Source organism: Anser cygnoides, chromosome 3 (genome assembly GCF_040182565.1).
Source record: "Anser cygnoides isolate HZ-2024a breed goose chromosome 3, Taihu_goose_T2T_genome, whole genome shotgun sequence".
Classification (NCBI taxonomy): domain Eukaryota; kingdom Metazoa; phylum Chordata; class Aves; order Anseriformes; family Anatidae; genus Anser; species Anser cygnoides.
Window position 1 is genome coordinate 85,194,624 of NC_089875.1, and position 15,567 is coordinate 85,210,190.

A 15,567-nucleotide genomic window follows, 5' to 3' on the forward strand; every position below is an offset into this window, starting at 1 on the left:
GCTGGTGTTCCAGGCTGATTTTCAGAAATACCAAACAGCCATCTCCATCCAGTAAGCTTGGCAGAAAGCAAGGGAAACTGCACCAAAACCTCCAATTCTCCATCCTGGCTTTGTTTCTATGCAGCCAGAAGCTCCCTATGGAAATGAAGCCACGAGAGAAGAGGAGCACACTCAGGAGCCAGCCAGCTCCTTGTGTCCTCCACTTGTGTGCTTTGTGGAACAACACCCAGGCAGCCTCCAGAAGCCCTTTCCATCTTGTTTCACAGGCTATTGAGAAGTCCAGCCTGGAAAGTACCTTCCAGTGTGTGTCTGGACTACTCTGTCCATGTCTTGTGCAGCAGGACAGATGGATGGCGGGCTTTTTTACTAAAGGGAATCCTCACAGAGGTGCTGCAGCAGCAGCTCCTGTGCGAGCCATGTACACCCCAACTGGCGTACTTGGCATTTCCCCAGCCCTCCCCTCCAATCCCCAGCCCATCCACATAATATTGTGAATGTTTTTCTGCGGGTTAAGGGAAGCTTCCTGAAACAGCCAGCTTTCTGCTGGGCTTTTTAATCAGCAATAATACTTGAGAGAAAAAAAAATCCTGTCTCTCCTTGTTCAATGTGACAAGTGCGAAAAAACTGAAGGGGGTTGTAGCTCGTGCGGAAAGCACTGGAGAGCACTGAGTGATGCAGGAGCTGCAGCCTCCTGCTCAGGGCTGCCATGGCTATGCTCACTGTACATGGATGATTTCTCCCCTAAATCCACTCCAGCAATGGATGTAAGCTAGCTGTAGGAAATCTGCTACCACACCGAAGGCAAACTGATTTAAATAATCCTCTCCCATTTATGCAATTTAAAATTCAATACAGTAAAAATGATAATTAGTATTTGGTGCAATCTGAGAGCAAAATGCCCTGCTGCAACAGAGAGGCAGAGTTCCTGAACCACAGCCATTAATAACATCAATACCAATTAGGCTCTCTAGGGGACAGCCTGATATAGGTATCATAAGTAATAGCTGTGGAGAGAAAACAAGACTGGTAATGCAATTACTGCTCAGATACGCAGTAAATGCTTTGCAATCTTCTAAATTCTGTAGGGCTTAAATACACCCTGAAGATCAGAAGTAAGTGTTGGGGAGAGAAAAGCTGCAGAGCAGGGGGGGAGTAAAGGCACAGTGTGTCTTTAAACAGTGGTTAGAGTATTAAAAACAGATGAGCTGCTTTCTCTGCAGCTCTCAGAGCTTAGAAAATCATCTAGTGAATCACATTGTAGCTGATCAGGATGCAGATCAAAAAGCTGCATGTCATGTAGGGGATGAAAGGGAATTTGATTTACGGATCCTTCACAAGGGGAAGATGAAGATGAAATAGCAATGAGCATTTGGGTGTGTCAGTAAATGTGGCAGGCACTCATGGGTGCGCAGTGCAGTAGACAGCCCCTAACATTGACACAGTCATAGGGAGCCTCTGTGTGAAAGCCTTCTCTCATGTGAGGCTCAGATTTTCTCCATAGACTTAGGAGGTATGAAAGCACAGGCTCTCTGCTCACTCTGTGTACATAAAAAAGAGAAAGAAACAAACAAATAAACAAACAACAGAAATAAGTTTTCAGCTGTCATAGAAGCTTTTTTTTTTTTTTTTTTTAAATAAAAGTAAAATGAGAGAATGTAAAATGTTATCTACTAAATTTAAACATTTTCAAATGTATGGGCCTGGAGATCTCACACCAAGGATTTGGAAGGCAATATACAAAGAGATCCTGTAATCACATTGAAATATTTCAATGTATTCATTTGTAATATTAAAATGAGGGGAATATATATATGTGACAAACAAAGGATTTGTTCTAACATTTACAAATGGAAGATCCAGTCACTGGAGAAAAAAAAAAAAAAAAGAAAAAGAGGTCTATTTCTGTACATTTCCAGTATGCTGGAAGTGAACAAATCCAAGGAGAAGGAGATGGAAAAGGGAAGCAAGGAGGAGGAGAGAAATCACAGTGCTTGACCACTTCAGCAGCTGCAACCAAGAGAAGTGATTGTCATGCACCCTGGGGTGAAGGTGTCCTGAGAGTGCAGAAGCAAACCTGCCCCACCAGCACTATGTCTGAGAGAGATTCCACACTGCATAATCCTTGAGAAGAGACCCAGAAATCATCCTGAGGTTAGGAAAAATCCTATAGGCAGAGGAAGCTGGGAGGTGGCTTGATAACCTCACATGGAGAAGCTGTTTAACTACTGGGGTGGTTTCATCCTTGTAAATAGGAGCAAAATGTGGTCCAGAAATTATGAACTGAGCTTAGATAAAATTAATCTTTCTTCTTACAGGAAGAGAACAGGATGATTAAACACTTTACCCGGGAAAAGTAACAGAGGCTGTTCATGTGCTTTCAGGTGAGTTATCTATATCTCACCTGTGGGTACAGTAGAGAAAACTCAATGTGCATGTGCCTGTGTGTGCATGCATGTTTGAAATCAGGAGCACACCCCACACATCCACTGGAGGGCTTCTATACAGAAAAGGAAACTTGCTGTTGTGCTCTTAATGCCTATAAATTATGCAGCTCTGCAACGGGACAATGATTATAATCAAATCTCATGCTTCAAGGCTTCAAGGTCAGGAAAAAAAATAACACCCTTCACACCACCAACAGCACATGCTCCAAATCCCTCTAGTACCCCATGGGCAACACTTTTCATTTTCCACATACTCAGACATGCTGGGGACCTTGGGAACTTCCTACCTGCCTATGCATGTGGTCATATGAGCCCATCCCCAGTGGTGATACGTTTTGGAAAACTGGTAACATTCATCTTGTCTAAAAGGCATTAGTTTGATATTTGGTGTCCTGGGATCTGCAGGAAGGCAGAAGAATTTATCTGTTGCTCTGCTTTGAGTTTAACTTCTGTAAAGGTGATGATAGAAAATAAATTCCAAATGGAAGATGAAAATGTTCTGCCTTGTTTGTATGAAATTAATTCAGAGGGTGTCATTGGTAATGCAGAAAAGCAAACCAAAACCAAACAAACAGAAGACTGAATGGCTAAAACAAATGGAAGGACAGATGAAGTTCAGAAAGAGCTATAAAATAAAATTGCTGTTATATTATGAAACAAACAGAAAGAAGGAATGTAAATGTCTGTTTAATTCCAGAAGACTTGTGTAAGCATAGTGGCCAGTCCACTTATCCCAGCTCTCCTTTCTGTTTTCCTGTAGTTAGCTGACAAGCAACATTTATCTCTGTTGGTCTGTAATGGAGAAATGTACTTTAAGGAAGAAAATATATTAATATGAATTACAGAAATCTTGTGAGCATGGAATACTGCTGGTATTTGGACATTTTGCAGTAGCCATGTATGACCACTAGCAAATACACTAGAAGAAGGATACCCAGAACATCTTACTTTGTGCAAAGTGAGAGAAGAAGCTGCGGTATCTGACCTTGAATATCAGTTTATCTATCTTAACATATAATTTATAAACCTGCTTAGATGGATACTAGTGTTAGTCAGAAGGCTTGAGACTACATTAGCTTTGCTGCCACCACCACCTGGTCAAAGGAAACTGATGTCAAGGTTAGGAAATGTCTAACCAACAAGAGATATTAACCCTGATTTATTTAACTAGACAAAACTTCTCAAAGTGCATTTTACTGCAGTGTTGAGATGAGCTGAATATAAGCAGAACATGAACCAGAACAGTGAGACAGATTCCTTGAAGCTGCAGGTGTAAATAAATAATAATTTATGTTTCCCCGTACATCTGCTTTTTCATATGATGAAGATCCTACTGAATTATTAGGTTGAGCTGATTGAGTCATTTTTATGTTCTAGTTCTGCAATTTGTGTTCAACCTGAGGCAAAAGCCCCAGTAGAATTACTATTGATTTCATAGCTAAAGTGTGCTACAGAATACACAAAACAATCTTTTATTTCTGGAGCTTATAGTCCATGTTTAATGAAAGATCTGTGATGAATAAGGTCTTAAGGATCTGAATTTCTGTTTGTAAAATAAATTTGCCCATCCTGTTCCTATATCCATGTAGTACTTTCCCTTTCTTAGTCCCAGAAACAATCATTCACTCAGTCAATATTCATCAAGTAAAATGAAATGGAAATGTAACGAAAGGAAAGGAGTCCTCTCAGATGAAATACTGCACGTCAGAGACAGGGCAGAATCACAGAGTCACAGAATGGCCAAGGTGGAAAGGGACCTCAGAATGTCACCTAGTCCAACCCCCCTGCCGAGCAGGGTCACCTAGAGCACGTTGCGCAGGCGGGGTTTGGGTATCTCCAGAGAAGACTCCACAACCTCTCTGAGCAACACGTCCCCGTGCTCTGTCACCCTCACAGTAAAGAAGTGCCCTCTCAGACATGGCCAACATGCAAACTTTCCAACCCTTGTTTTTAACTGAGGATACAAGAAACTTCACTTCAATATGTGAATTTAAGTTTGCAAAGAGTTGTAGACCTGAGTCAAAACACAGAAGGTATGACTGGGGACAAATTCCCATCTCTAAGAACCAGAAATGAACCTACAGTGTTGGTACAACAGGTTGCTATTTCACCTTAGTCTCAGTTTCCTGTTTTCAAAATAAATGACCTGTTTCAGAGAGAAGAGAGGCCTGACTGGACTTCTGCAGAGCATTTAATAAGCCCTCCAGAAGGAACAAGTGTTAGCTAAACTGTATAAGATAGGTGCTGTGAAGGGAGTTTCAAGGTAGCCATATAGCTGAGGGGGAGGAAAGGAAAAAGAGGGATGCGAGAATAACAGAACTGTGCCTGCAGGTGAACTAAGGATTTGAAGAAGGGTACCCTGAAAAGTGAGGGAGGATCACCACAGAGATACAGTTTAATGGCCAGGTTTGGGCAATGGGTGTGCACTGATGTGCACATGGTTGCGGGGCACCAGTGGGTCAGGGGAGAATCTGGCTAGAAGTGTTGGGGACACCAATGAGCTTAACAACAACATTAACTGGACAAGACAACAGGTAATAGTGTGAAGTGTGAGGTCACAAAGTGAGAAGGGCCCTGATGTCTCAATGTGTGGTCCATGTCGCCTGTCTTCTAGCCTCCCTGTTATGCTGATAACAAGCAATGGCAGAAGTCTCCAAAACTACTGCCTACACCACCTACACCACCGCCGGACCCATCGCCCCTTCTCAAGAGATCCCATCCCCTCACTTCTGTCCACTTAACAATTAATTAACAATGATTCATTTGGAGTGAGTTAAGAAAAAAATAGTTGTGAATCTCAGAAAGGCTACCTGATTTGGGGGGGGGGGGGGGGGGGGGGGGGGGGGGTGATATGCAGAATCTTGTCTCGGAAGGGTTTGTGACCTTTCTATCCCATCGTGGCAGACGGACCTGTTTGCTGGAGCTGCCCCTGGGCTCAGCAGCAAGCCAGCAGCCTCAGCAGGGCTGCTCCAGCAGCAAGAAGCTCTGCTCGCGGTTGTTTGGTGCCATCTACGGCCAGATACTGAAACTCGTTCACATATCCTGGGATCATTTGAGGAAGGCAAGCATACAGATCTGTTTTAATAAGATCAGCAACTACACTGATATACAATATATAAGTGGATATAATATAAAAATATATGCAGATAATCATCCATCACTTTTTTGGTAGCTGTTGAACACCACTAACAAGGTCTTAGAGGCTACTAGTATTTTCTGAATTTACTAAATATTTTTCAGATTGGTCTTTGTAGCCAAAGCACAGTATATTAATTTGAGGTATGGAATCAGAAAATTTTACTAAAGAAAAGGAAACAGTGCGAAGGGTGAAAATACACCATTTGTTTTTCTACACGAATGATATTTTAATTACAGACATCAGTTGCTATGTCATTCCCATTTCTACCTTCCTTGAATCCTCAAGGACAGGCACCAGTCAGTGCCACTGCCAGAAATCATCCTGTTGGTTCAGAGGGATGCGCTCTGCCTGTGCCTCTGCCTTCACAAAACTGTCTCTCAGACTTCAAAACTATTGAGCAGCTAAGCAGAGGCCCTGGCAGCCTTGTTCAGTGTGTCTGTGTTTCCAAGCGATCTCAGTGCTGAATCCATCGCAGCAGCAGCTCTGGTGGAGAAGGCAGCCAGTGGCATCAGCAAGGGCAGGAACATGAACCTGTCGCTGCCTGGAAGGCCTCCCCGTCCCCAGGCAGAAGTCCGTGTCTCCTCTCTCCTCCCTTTCAGCTCAGTCCCACTGTTTGTCTCTGGGTTTGTGGGTGGCTGTGAGGCCTCCCGAAGTATCCCTGAAGAAGCTTCGGGCACAAGGATCAGTTCTGGGTAAGCATAAACAGCCTCTTGAAATGAGTCTCTCCTAGATGACCTGTGGGGAAGGATGTAAACACCTGCACTTAGATACCTCTGTGCCTAGGCCTACATACGGGCCAAGCATCCAAACTCCCACTACCACTGAGAGAGAGCAGGAGTGGGACACAGTGCCCACTTGCAGGCACTTTGTGCCATCCATGATTACCTCTTGTATCCAACTCATCCACCTCAGGACCCGCAGGAGACCCAGGTCCTTCTGCAGCAGGAGCTGGCGGCCCACCGGGACATCCAAGAGACGTTCAAATGGCTCTAGAAGCCAGCACATGGGCAATGGTAGACGCTTAAATTCAGGTGTGCTGACCTGGAATTGAATCCCACTGACTGTACTGTTGTCTTTTCAGAGCTACTGACAACATGAGACCATCTGGCATGGTCTCTGTATAAAACAGACCTCAGAATTTCCTCCAATTACTCATAATATTGCACCAATAATTTCTACTGGCATAATTAGTGGCTACAGTTCCAATTAGTCAGTTTAGGATGTGGGGTTTAAATTTAAAAGAAGAAAGATAAGTGGGTATTTGAATAGCCAAGTGACTATTAAATTGCCCACATATCCATACCTCTAGTTCCAGCCATCTTATGTTTACTCATGCAGTGCATCTCCTGACAACTTCAGGGAGATTTCCTGTGCAATACTTGAGTGATGAAGTTGTGCGTACATATGTGTCTCTGTGAGCCAGAGAAAGGGGATGGGAGGTACATTCCCATGCTTTGACTAGGATCAACTGTCCTACGTTGATAATAATGTTACTGGAGGCTATATAAGAGACAGAATTTTATCAATCAGGATTTTGAAGGCTCAGAATTTGAAAGACACTCTCTATTTGTGATGTTTACTTCACCAGTTGGCCATAAATTGCTTCTTTTTTATTATTATTTTAGAAAATAATAATAACTAGAAAGAGATATGGCTACCAAGAATTCAAGAGATATTACCACCAAGAATTCCAGCATCCGTAGGAACCAAATGTAATGGACCAATGCTAATTATCTAAGCTAAGAGATATATATAATAGAAAGGGATATATGGAGTTGGGGAGAAAAAAAAGGGGGGGACAGACGAGTAACCTTGGCATACAAAATTTTAAAGAATATTGAACAGGAAATAGAGCCAACTGTGAATATACTAAAAGTGGGAGCAAGAAGATCAATGGAAGAGAGGGTTTAGTGTGATTAAGCTGTCAATTGACAGAAATATTGTAGCACTGTGACCTTTTCTTCTCAAAGTGAGTAAATGAAACATTACAGCAGTACTTATACAGAGTTTTGATGTCTTTTCCAATATTGAAAGTACAGGAAACAGGCTTGAATATGGCACTGTCAAGAGTGTCTGAATTTTGTCAGTAGTAGTAAAACTATCCCCTATTATTCTAATCATCATAGCAATTTCTGAAGTGAACTTTTACTCAAGTATCCTCTTATTTTCCAATTTAAGCTGGAGGCAGAAGGCTGGACTGAGATCTTTCTGATATGCTATCATTTTCCTCCTGCCTGACAAAAAGAAAAAAAAAAAAGAAAGAAAAAAGAAGGAAAAAAAAAGGAAAAAAGGAGCAATGAACTTCAGTAGTGCATATGACTGTACTGGTATGGGGGAACTGGCATTGTCTTTGCCTTAGGAATGGTGTATAAAAATGTTGAAGAAGCATCTGGCTTTGGAAAATCAAGCTGATCAGTAGATAGCAAAGAAATAATGTTTTAAACTTTACAATTGCAATTACTTTAAAGGTAATAAACATCACAGTCATTCTCATCAACTCACACTCTGAAACGATGGTTTTAGTCTTCTCCAGATGACAGGGTTCTAATAGTTCGTGCTGACAAGTGCATTTATTTCAACGGGATGGAAAATCTTCTTCGTTTTTGGATAAGGAGATGAAGAGACATTGAGACCAAGTGAATCCTTTAGATCATAAATTATGGCAGAAACAGTCAAAAAGAGTTTATAATTTGTCTTTTGAACAAGAGTATCCAATCTGGGATCTGTAGCTCTAGTGGAGACTCAGTAGATTGTACAATGATGTAATGTCCTTAGCACTTTCACGGTATTGCTTTTAATGTAGTCTACCCTCATTTTTGCCTTTTTCACACAAGAGAACTATAAGAAGAGGAAGGAGGGGTTTTCATATGGCCGGCTGCCTAGTCTTCCTAAACTCTGTCTCTGCTCAGCTGAATTAGACAGACCCTTGCATAGGTCCTCCCTGAAGAGAAGACAAACTTAGATGCCGTAGACCATCTCCTAATGTCTCCTGTCTCCCTAGAAAGACCAATGGAACCAAGTTCTGTGTTTAGATGATTAAGACAGAGGGACATTCACATAAGTTCTGTTCCAGAATCAGGTTGTTAAAAATTCAGTTTGGAATTTAAAAGATTTTCTGAACAAGAATGGCATGTGCCAGGAAGGATTGACTAATCTGGAAGCCACTCATTCATGACTTTTTTTTCTCTCCATGCTCACAGGAGGAACTGGTATTTTCAAAGAGCTGAAATATAAAATCGATCATTACTGTTTTGTTATTCTAATGGATTTATTGTACTTATTTTCTATCAAAGATATTTTAAATATTTGATGTTAAAATCCCTTTGGAGGATACTTTACTTCATGGACTTTCTAATCAATTGTACATTTGTGGTTTTGCCTGTGGGTGCAGGTTCACTTAGGATATTCTATTGCATCATGTTTGTACCTTAGCTGGACTGCTTGCATTTCATGATAAGATGCCTCAAAATGCAAATCTAAATGAAAACAGGAAAATTAAAAGTATGCTTTCAATAACTGTAGTCTTATCAGAGGATTTGCTCTACTTGACCTTTAAACCCAGAATGTCAGATATTATAGCAAACGTTCAAACTCTTCTTAAACATGAAAGAAGTTAAATAGCTGATCAGCCTTTTGTGTACAGGGTATACTGCAGAGATAGAAAGGAAAAACATTTGCAGATTTGTACATTTGAACATGTCTTTATTAAAAGAAACTAGCACATAGCCAGCAGCTTCACTTCTGGCAAGACATTTAAATGCAGCTTTACAAATAAGCCAATTTCTGAAGTTGAAGCAATAGACAACCCCGCTGAAGCAGAAGAATCTATCTTTTCACTTGGCTCATTGACAGAGATACAGTCATCTCCGAAACCCAGAATTATCCACTGCTGTTAATCCTGCTTCCCTTCACTGAGAACGCAGATGACCTTCAATTTGCCCCATCTCTGACAACTTTGTTTGCCTTCAATTACCAAAATTGCATCCATTTCTTCAGTGAAATCTGGATCACTAGGATCTCCCCTCTCATCCTCTGCTTTGCAAAGCCTGTGATGCAGCCCTGGTTCGTGCTGTACCCAGAGTTACATCCCAGCAGTGGTCTATTATTAGAACTGACCACACAGATGTGCTTCAGCTGCAATTCACTATGCAGCTGGAATGCAGAAAATATATTAAAAGGAAAAATGTTTTCAATTTACTTCATTTCTGCTTCCTTTTGGCAGCTTTACTCCACGGTATTGCACATCACTCTGCCTCCATTCATTTGAGCAGACGTAATTAATACCTTTTTCATTATTAAAGCCTTGGGAACAGAAGATGAAATCCTGTCTTTATTGAAGTCAATGGCAGAACTCCCCTGAACTTCAGTTCCTTGAGTATCAGGCCAAAAGGGATCATTAGATAGTCCTGTATATTGTTGATATTGATGTTGTGTTGGACTACTGCCTATCCTCCAGATGGCATCCAAGCTGTGAATCCAAAGGGGCAGAAAATCCACCACTGTCCTTGGTGGTGATATGTTCCCATGGTCTGTTACAATCCCACTAAAAAATCCTACATTTTATCTTATTAAGCTTGTCCAGTTTGAAATTCCAGACACTGATTTTTTGTTATAGTTTTCCTTTTCACATTAAAGAGACTTATCCTAACTATCATGTTTGTTCAGGAAGAAGCTGATTCACTGTAATTGAATCTCTTTTAAAAACTCTTCTACTATTCCAAATAATGATGACAATTTCTGGCCTTTTGCTAGAAATTATTTTGTTTCTGTGTCTTTTGCCTGCATTTTTTTTTTTTCATTCTCCAATATAATTTAAAAGTGTTTACAAAGGACTCTGGGTTGTATTTAAATATTCATCTCACCAGCTCCACCTACAGCATTCTGTTCCCACACTTGTTACAACCCCATCCGAGCATACCACATGCAGTGCTGGCTTCTCATGTTTAGTTGCTTGTCTGCCGTGGTCTTTTCTTCCTTTCCTGAACACATCTCCCTTGTTTAGACAGAGTTTGAATACTTTGTTCTCAGATGTGTAAGACTACGGCTGTATTAAAATACATTTTGGTGCAGTTAACAAAATATTTCAGGTCACTGTGTATGACAACCCAATCATTATTTACCATATGGTCAGTCCTTGTCCTCTGCAGACCAGGGGTGGCAGAGGTTAGTTGCAGATGACGGGGAGTATTGCATATCCTGCAGCCATGCATCTCATGCAGAGCCTCATTAGAAACACTCGCAAACCGTCCCTGAGGACAACAATTCTGAAATGCTCCATTTATCTTGTTCTCATTCCTGTTTAAATATTCTTTATTGGTATTCCATGCTGCTTAAATATACTTAGAAAGCCAGCCAAATGCCCTTACAAAAGCCAGCCAGTCAAATGCCCTTACAAGGGTGGCCATCACATAGCTATATTTATCAACAAGTTACAGTTCCGCAGAAAAACTGGATATAGGATATATGGGGTCATGATCCTGTATGCAAAGCTCCTATGAGACTGATGAAGCTAAGGCTATAGAATGAAATGGAAAAGGTAAAGAATTTGCAAGAAGCAGGATGTTAAATACATAAAAGTACAGAAAAATGTTATTTTGACTCAGACTCATCCCAGTCAATGGCAAGCTGTACGCAGTTTCTCAGTATTCTGGATAAATACAATTCTAAAGCCTGGAAGTGATGCTGGACATTAACCATCAGAGCTTTGATACTTCATTGTCATGGCCAGGTTAAGGAGAAATAAAGATATTAATAAAGATATGTAGTATAGCAGGCAAAGAATTTATAAAGACTTATCTCTTAATAAAATTATACTATAATTTGTATCTCATAACATCACTTTGTTTCACACTTCTACTGCAACATGCTATTACATAATGCTTCATACTTTCATATCACATTCTACCTGAGAATCTGAAACTCTACCAAGCTTAATGAGTTGAGATTCACAAAAGTGCCCTGAAGCAGACCTTGTACTAGTCCCAAACTTGAGATGATGAAAAGGAATGACAGAAAGGATAGGGAGTGCCCAAGGTCACTAAGAAAGTCTATGGCAGAACTGATTCTGGAACTAAATTTCCAACTTCCTTGCCTTGGGTTTTCACCAGAAGACTGTTCCTATCCAGAGCACATATTTTAAAAATTTAATAAAGGAAGAAGATTACACATTTTATGAAGAAATAATTTCAATATTGTGCATAGAGGTGCCCCCAAGGTCTTAGTGCACTGACATAGTAGAGTAGGCTTGGGCAGCATAAAGTAGAAGAGACTGCAAAGCCAGGCTCTCGATTGTTGGGAAATGCTAGAATGAAAATTTACATGTATTACGCTATTTTTATGAAGATCATACTTTCTGTGCACTGATCAACTGGAAATAACTGTGGAAAAAAATCATATGCAGTCATGTAATTAAAGCATGTTTCAGCATCATGTAACCAGGCGAGCTATTGTCAGTGTGACTCCTGCTTTACTCCAGAAGTTACACAATGTGCACTGAATGAGGCAGGGGACCGCCAGCGACTGAGTCTGGAGAAGACTGCCCTGGAGAGACTGAGTCTATCCCTGCCTCTGTCATTTTTCATTTTCTTATGGCCCAATGGAAGACATCTGGGTCTTAATTTAGAATAGGACCGAGCATGCACAGCTGCACTTAAAATTACTAGCTGTAATGTGAACATGTGAAAAGGAAAAACAAACCACACACACACACATCAGGCTCTAAGCTTCTAAAATTGGGCACTGATATTTAGGCAATACTTGATAATTCTGGGTTTAACATCTGCTCTTCAGGTCTCCCTGTCTCAGGTCCCCATCCATAAAATTGAGGGAATAGTAACCTCAAAAAAGAGCTGTAGATATATATTAATCGATGTGGATAAACAGTGATAATATTGCAAAGATATCATCATAGTAAATCCCATGAGGAGATTAATAATTCAATAGAGAATTTGAATAATTGTGCTAATAACGTGTAAGTAAGCCTTGAGCCTACTGAACTTGGAATATTTGATTAGCTTGCTGCTGAGTGAGGACTGCCCGTCCTCCAGATGAAGTGAGGCAGGAGTGCAGTGGAAAAAAGACGTGACTGTGTCATTAGGTATGGCATCGCTCACTTCACTCACACCTGGGCTGCATGCATGTCACGCTACTAATTCTGGCGCTCTCTAACTTTTAAGAGGTTGAATAGCTCTTTTAAAGCATTAACATTCTTTTAGTACTGGTCTCTGCATACTAAGTCCTATGTATACTATTATTTTTAGCTGACTTGTACACTCAATGGCAAATAGCAGTTCCCATGAACTTGTCATTTATATGGAAAAAAAATATTGAATTATGTATATGGGAGGTAAGTCAGCCTGCTGTTACAAACGGATTGAAACATCAGGTATAGATAGTAATCAGTAATGTCCCTTTGGTTTAAATACGTACTGTTTGTGCTGCCTTCCTCTTCTCAGGCTCACTTACTATGAAAATTCACCCAGCTGGGCTGGTGGAGGTGCCCAGAAGTGGCGAGCATGGTGGCGCACACCACTGCTGTGCTCCCTGGAACATGTTCTCTGTGGGGCTCTGCCACCATTTCCTTCATTTTGCCTCTCCCACAGGCCCTCCGTGTCACCAGGGGGAATTCCCCAGTAATTTAGGGATGCAAAAACCCCATCCCATTGCTAGAAGTGACAGCAGCTGGCAATTCCAGAATGGGCACGGTTTTACTAATAGCCATTACTTATGGCATCACCCTCAAGCTGGTGCTGGGACACCAGGCAGAGCAGAGCTGTGGCCACAGCAGACTGCGGGGTAATATTTTGAAGCGACGATGTGGCTCGACAGAGTGTCACATTTCCATTTGATCTTCTCTCTGGATGGTAAAATAATACAAGCTCCAGTCGATCCTTCTGATGCCACCAGCTGTCTCTCTTAAATTGCTTCCAGGTATCCACGGCGTCGCTTCTAGCTTGGGGCCAGATCTTGCAGACTGACTTTCCACATCACTAGGAAATTGTTCCAATACCTTTACTGATTTTACTGACAAGAACAAGATTTTTTGCTTTAAAAAATCTGTTTTAACCCTATGAAAAATTACGCAACAACAACAACTAGAACATTGCTATCTAGTCCAACACCAAAACAGACATATAATACAGCTTAATTATGATGCCAGCTTGTAGTGAAGTAAGCTGGTTTATACTATTTCTGATCTAACTTCATACAACAGATTTTAGTAGGTTTTTTGTTTGTTTGTTTGCTTTACAGTATGTGTTTTAATTTGGAGAGGAAAAACTTTTTTTCTTTTCTTTTTTTTCCCCTAGCTTTAGAGAACTTTGAAGGCAGCCAGCCAACACAGAAGGTGTATTTGGAAACTTTCCCTCAGTTCAATTAAGATAGCTGGGAGCCATCCAGATTCAGTGCAATGTTTTCTTTAACCAGCTCTCCTCAAATTTATTATTATTATTTTAGTCTAGATTCAAGTAAAACTGATGAGAATATTAAGCTCTGAAAAAAGACATTCTGACTTCTTCTCAAACAGCAAGAGAGACAAGGTTAAAACCGTCACTATTAGGAGACCCCTGTAATGATAAAGAAGCACAATTAGAGCAAGCTAAAAATGGTATTTCAGTATTAACTGAAATTTTTGTGTGTTTGCAGATTTATTACAGAACCAACTCCTACTTATGTTAGGTGACTAATCTCATTGCAATGTAGTAACTTGCATAAGTAAGGCAAATAGGACTTAGCCTTTACCGTCTGTTAGCCTGCTGAATTAAATTATAGTTTATTTTAATAATTCTAAATATATATATCCTTATCTCAACAACTGCACTGATCTATATTTTCGGTATTTCATTCTACCAATGACAGAATGAGTTGGATTTTAGAAGAAAAATTCAGTAAGAACAACTATGTAAATCATGTTAAACGAGCATTGCTTGGCATACTCAGAGCATTGCCATCAAAACTGAGCCAGAAAAGAACATACAAAATCAATCTCATGTTTAACTTGTTTCTTGTCCTTATGGATTTTTAATTTAAAAAAAAAAAAAAAAAGATTAGCATCTCCCACATGTTCACAAATTGGGCTGAGTTCAGGGTTTGCATTGGTGAATTGCTTCATAATTGTTTTTTGATAGTAGAATTAGTATAAAGTCTAAGTGTGACTTCAAAACCTGCAGCAAGAATGCTGGCTAGCTGGTGATCAAACACCAGTTTATTTTCTTACAGAAACAGGACACTGTAATCTGGAATGAAATATGTACTCTGTCAGTCAACTGTCAGTAGGAAAAAAAAAAAAAAGATTTGTCAGAAGGTAGAATGGTATTTAACAAACTTTTTTTCCCAGAAGTGAAAATATTGCTTTTATAAATTAAAGGAAAAAAATATAGGTATATCTGTATCAGTCAACAATCAAATGCATCTTCAAGTCATAGAAGGTATTGAATTGTAGAGAGAAACATTAAATGAAATGAAGACTGTCTTCAGCTCTGAAAGATTATGCTTTAGTTATTTGTTGCAAGAGTATCTGTGCAGTGTATATTGTGGTGATCTATGTCTTCCACTTTTATGCAAGTTCAAAAACTGGGAAAAGGAAATCTAAGGACACTCAGGGTATTCTGTTAGGTTCGAATTCTAAAACTTTCATTCACATCAAGGAATAACTTGTTCCCTTTGTAGTCCCATAATCAGCGGGTCTCCCTGCACAGTGAGGGACTTCACTGGAGATACACACTGCTACCCGCATCTTCCCTGGTGCTTACATATCAGCCAATTCGTTTCTATTCTTCAAAGAAGGACTTTTTTTTCCAAGTTTGTATGAGCATAGTACAATCACTGAGGGCTACTGTGCAGTACATCTTTATATACTTCCCATACAGCTCCTATACACCCTCCATGAGCCGTGGTGACTAGATTGGTGCAAACCTGCACAACAACCAGCAATGGGGATTTTGTGCGCATGCACACACAGTCCATCACTAAATTTGCTTCTGCTAG

General features: G+C 40.4%; 1 protein-coding gene across 1 annotated transcript in view; it reads right to left on the bottom strand.

The window, feature by feature from the left end:
• CYB5R4 (cytochrome b5 reductase 4) overlaps window positions 1–15,567 on the bottom strand; it is a 100,227-nt gene that overhangs the window by 61,420 nt on the left and 23,240 nt on the right. The gene's annotated exons all lie outside the window — the stretch shown is intronic.